Source organism: Rhinolophus hipposideros, assembly GCF_964194185.1.
Source record: "Rhinolophus hipposideros genome assembly, chromosome: 10".
In the NCBI taxonomy this organism is placed as follows: domain Eukaryota; kingdom Metazoa; phylum Chordata; class Mammalia; order Chiroptera; family Rhinolophidae; genus Rhinolophus; species Rhinolophus hipposideros.
This window is the reverse complement of record NC_138056.1, coordinates 63273288-63279287: the sequence shown is the minus strand read 5'-3', so window position 1 is coordinate 63279287 and position 6000 is coordinate 63273288.

Here is a 6000-nt window from a genome sequence, read left to right as displayed (position 1 = left end):
GAGTGAAAAGAAATTTTTGAACTTTAGAATAAAATAATAAAAATCAATTCAGGGATTGCGCTTGATGTAGTACATTAGACATAGACGAATAGAAAATGAAAGAAGTAGAAGATAAGTCAGAAAAAAATTATACAGAATGAAAAACAGAGAAAGAAAAGGATGGAAAATACAAAAGAGAGACCATGAGAAGGTGTACCACATGTTTAAATGGATTTCCAGAAAAATAGGAGAGAAAGTGCAAGACAGATACAATATTTGAAGTGATAATTGCTGAGAATTTCCCAAACAGATAAATGAGTTCAATGCCCACATTAAAAAAAAAAAAGAAAAAGTTCTGCATACCCCAAGTATGATAAATGAAAAACAAATCTACACCTCGACACCTCAAAATATAACTGGTGAAAATCAAAGACAAATAGAAAATCAGAAAAGTAGAGAGAGAAAAAAGATCAATTTCAAAGGAGAAACTGTTAGACTGAATTGACTTCTCCACTACACACACACACACACACACACACACACACACACACACAACATTCAAAGTCATAATAGGGAATTTTTCAGAAAGAGTAGCTGTAAACCTAGCATCTTATCCATAACAAAAATTTCCTTCAAGAATGAAAGTGAAATAAAGACATTTCAGATATACAAAACTGAAAGAAGTAATTGCCAGCAGATTCTAAAAGAAAAAGAATATTATCCCTGAAGAAGTTTACAAATACTGGAATAAATAATGAACAATGGGAAAAGGCAAATATATCGGTAAAACTAAATGAATATTGCTTCTATAAGATAATAATAATGTATTGTGACATATGTCTATATGTTAGAGAGTAAAGAGAGAGAAGAAAAGAGGGAGGGGAGGGAGGAAAACAGACAGAGAGAAAATTTAAATATACAATAGCATATATACATCAGTGAAAGCATAAAAGATGTGATATTTAATAATTTAACAGTTAAATTACTTTAAGCTTTTTGCTTTATTGAGGAAGAGGTAAACATTAACTTTTGATTTTGGTAATGTAAGATTCACGTCATTAGTTTCTAAAAGACTAGTAAAGTATATTATTTATAAATGAACATAGAAAAACAAAAGGAATTACAGAAAATGATCAATCCAAAAAAAAAGGCAAGAAAAAAAGGAAAAGAAACATATAATAGGCAGAACAAATAGAAAATATATACATATGTTACTTACAAATATATATTGGATAGATATAAATTCAAATATATCAGTAAAAATATTTAATGTAAATAGTTTAATTTCTCTAAAAAGGCAAAAAAAAAATCCCACATTAAAGAAAAAATCCAAACAAATGCTGCTTACCAGTGACATACCTTGAATAATATGGATACAGAAGGTTGAATGTAAAAGGACAGAAAAAGATGTGGGTATACAATTATCAGACAAAATAGACTTTAAGGCTTTAATAGAGAGGAGAGAGAAGAGTTTCATAATTATAGAAGTTTCAATTCACCAGGATAATATAGCAATTCTAAATTTGTATGGATGAAATATGGCCTTAAAACATATAAAGCAAACGCTGACAGAACTACAAGGAGAAATCAATAAATTAACAATGACAATTGAAGATTTAGCATACCTCTCTCAATAACAGACAAGGACCCTAATCATTAAAGCTGGAGAAGATTTAAACAACATGATAAGCTTAATCAACATTATCTAGAACATGGCACATGACAGCTGCAGATAGACCTTATTATTGGTCATACAGTAAGTTGCGACAAACATCAAATTATGGAATTCAGACTGCAATATTGTCACTTATCAGAAAAACATATATTTGGTCATTTAAATGACCAAAACATATCTCTCATATTTCATCTTTCTTCATAGTGCCTGACTCAAAGGTCCTGAAACCCTAGGAATTTCCTAAATGTCGAGTGATAAAAGGGTTCTTGTGTTATGTTAATAAGGTGACATTTGGAAAGCACCTAAGGATGGGGGCTGGTTGCCAGTGGAGCCAACTGTGTGATTAGAGGCTTAGAGCATTCAGTCCCATCTCCTGACCTCTGGGGATATGAGAGGGGCTGGAGGTTGAATTCAATCACCAATGGATGGGATCCCAAAAGGATGGGGTTCAGAGAGCTTCCAAGTTGGTGAACACATGGAGATTCAGGGAGAGTGACCAGCCTGGAGAGGGCCTGGAAGCTCTATGCCTATTTCCCATACCTTGCCCCACACATCTCTTCCACCTGGCTCTTCCTGAGTTATACCTTTATATAATAAACTGGCAATCTAGTAAGTAAAATGTTTCTCTGAGTTCTGTGTGCTGCTGTAGTAAGTTAATTGACTCCAAGGAGGAGCTCATGAGAACCTGATTTATAGCCAGTTGGTAAGAAGTACAAGCTACAACCAGGGATTGTGACTGCTGTCTGACGTCTAAGGAGGCGGTTGTGGGAACCTCCAATCTGTAGCCAGTTGGTCTGAAGGGTAGGTAACAACGTAGGCTTGCAACTAGCATCTGAAATGGGAAGGTGGGGGAGGTGGGGGGACAGTCCTGTAGAACTGCACACTTAACCTATATAACCTGATACTATCTCTGGGTAGATAGCGTCAGAATTGAGTTGACTTGCAGGACACCCAGCTAGTGTTGGGAAAATTTATAGGGGGCGAGAGACCAACGACAGGGGCTGACAACTTCAGAATTACATCAATGGAACTTACAGACAACAGCAGTGACTCAGGCTGTAGCAGGCGGTAGATCTCCACATCCAAAAAGAGGAGGGGCTTGTTATATAGAGCCAAGTGGCAGGTGCTAACTAACGCAGGTGACTTGTAGCCACAGGCGCGTGCTTGTTAAGAGCCATATAATCCAAAGCAGTAAACAACTAATGGGCCCACTTATCTACGCAAGAATGTTTTATTTAGGTGACATGGGCCCACCCCTCTCAGGGCAAACTGGTGGTCAGCTTGCTTGGTAAGATGGTACTGGTCAGGTTAAGTATTGGGTATCATTTTGCCTTACAGGTATCCAGATAATTGCTTTGTGGTATGGGGGGAAACCATTGGAATTGGTCTCAGAACCAAAAGACATATTTTCTGACCACCGGGCAATTAAGCTAGAAATCAAAAACAAAATATAATTGGAAAATCCATTGATCCATTGATTGGATTTAGATAAATCCAATGATCTAAATAGATTCATAAATAAATAGATTTCTATATATTTAAGAAGATGGCAAATGGTAAATTGGAAATATTTTGAACTGCATAATATAGTACCTAATGAAACATTGGACTATAGCTACAGCAATTTTAAAAAATGTTCTTAAATGTATATTGTCGTGCCGGGCGGCCTGTGGGGTTTCAGCTCCTGCTTTCCACATAAGAACGCAGGACACGGTAAGGCCAAACAGGAACACCCATGGAGCCATAGATAGGGGAGTCAAACCAATATATTCTCACTGGAGGCTGGGCTGGAGACCCAGGAAGCAGGATCTACATAATCTGCAACCCGCCGTCCTAACAGCAGTCTGCGCTTGCCAGCCACCATCTTCTTGCTAGCCCCCATTTTCTGCTAGCGTAGCCATAGCAGTTATATTAGTGGCCAATGACTCACTGGTTACAGCTGACGGCCATCTAATAACCGAGCCAACACCTCTCCACATGAGGCCGAGAGCTTGGAAACTGCTCTCTGGGACTCTGTCCCCACATACATGGGAGGACATATATGTGGGACATATTTCTTGAAAAGAAAAAAAGCGGAAAATTAATGAGCTCAGGATTAAAAAGTTAGAAAAATAACTGTAAATTAAATCTACAGAAATAGAAGAAAAGAAATAATGACAAGAACAGAAACTAATGAAATAGAAAAAAATACACGCAATCAACAAATTCAACATGGTTTATGACAGCTCAGGGGAAACGAATTGAAATTTGCTGCATATTATGTGCTTTATGGTCTGCAGAGCCTTTACAAGGGCTATTTAATTCTTTTTAAATAGCTTTATTGAGATACATTCACATGCCATAAGTTCATCTATTTAAAGCATACAGTTCGGTAGTTTTAATGTATTAACAGGGTCATGCAACCATAATCACAATCTAATTTTAGAACATTTTGGTTCCCATGTAAAGAAAGCCCATAATCTTAAACAGTCACTCTCCATTCTTTCCACTCTCCTCTCTTCCTCCAAGCCCCTGGCAACCATTAATATAGTTTCTTTAAAAATTTGCCTTTTCCTGACATTTTAAATAAATGAAATCTTACAATGAGTTTTGTCTTTTATGACTCGCTTCTTTCACGTAGCATCATGTTTTCAAGATTCATTCATGTTGTAGCATATATCAGTACTTCATTTCTTTTTATGGTAGAATAATATTCCATTATATGGATATACTACATTTTGCTATCCATTCATCAGTTGAATGACATTTGGCTTGTTTCCACTTCTTGGCTCTTATAAATAATGCTGCTGTGAATATTTGTGTACAAGTTTTTTGTGTGGATGCACGTTTCTCAAATTGTAAGGGTTCTCAATCCTGTACAAGCCTCTTGTTAGATATATGATTTGCAGAACTTTTTCCATTCTGTGGATTTTCTTTTAGCTTTCTTGATGGTATTGTTTGAAAAACAAAAGTATTTTAATTTTGATGTAGTCCTAATAATTTTATAGTTTTAGTTGTTATGTTTCAGTCTATGATCCATTTTGAGTTCATTTTTATGTATAATTTAATGTTTACAACGGCTCAGTAAGATGGGTACTGTTATAATTATTTTACGAGGTCAGACAATTAAATTCGCGAACTCATCATAGAAAAAGTGCTACATAACTCATTGCTGAATATCACTACTGTCACCTTGGGAAGCTGTGCACCGATGCCAGTCCCTAGTCCACCGTTCAAAGCAATTTGGGAACTCTTTTTCTGGAATGGCCCTCAAAGCTGTGGTCGTATTACCCTTGATGTCCTGAATGTCATCAAAATGTCTTCCTTTCAATATTTCCTTTATCTTCGAGTAAAGAAAGAAGTCACTGGGGGCCAGATCAGGTGAATAGGGAGGGTGTTCCAATACAGTGATGTGTTTACTGGCTAAAAACTCAGAGCCATGTGAGCTGGTGCGTTGTCGTAAAGCAAGAGCCATGAATTGCTGGCGAAAAGTTCAGGTCGTTTTCATCTAACTTTTTCATGCAGCCTTTTCAGCACTTCCAAATAGTAAACTTGGTTAACTGTTTGCTCAGTTCGTATAAATTCATAATGAATAATCTCTCTGAAATCCAAAAACACTAGCAACCTCGTTGCAACAAGTTCGCAAACTTAATTGTCAGACTTTGTATATGAAAAGTAACTGAGACTCAGAGTACATGCGAGTTCCCCAAGATCAAACCAATACCCATTGAAGCTAGGATTCAGACTGAAATTTGGGACCAAGCCCTGACACAGAGTTCAGTATGCCACAATGCCTGCCTAACTGTCACGCAGGGGACCCTGCTCGCTGCACCATTTGTCGTGCGGGGCGGCCTGCGGGGTATAAGGTGGGTTCTCTTCTCCCGCTCCCCACATAAGAATGCAGGACATGGTGAGGCCAAAAAGGAACACCCAAGGAGCCATAAGTAGGGGAGTCATATCACTATATTCTCACCGGCGGCATCCGCCTCTCTGCAATTCGCTCTTGCTAGCCCCCATTTTTCTGCTAGCGTAGCCACAGCAGTTATATTAGTGGCCAATGGCTTACGTACGGGTTACAGCTGACGGCCAACTAGCCACAGCTGATGGCCATCTGATCGCAGTTGATGGGCCATTTACTACCCACGCCAGCACCTTTCTATGTGAGGCCGAGAGCCTGGAAACTGCTTTCTGGGGCTTTGTCCCCACACTAACATTTCTACCATATAAAATCTCAGTCATTTTTGAAGTTGACGTTTTATTCAAGGATTTACCCATTTAATGAAATTCTGTTTCATTAGGAGTTTAGATTGGGAAAAAAATAAAGCAGTTTGGCAAACATCTTTTGAGGCTGACGTTTATTAAAAAGA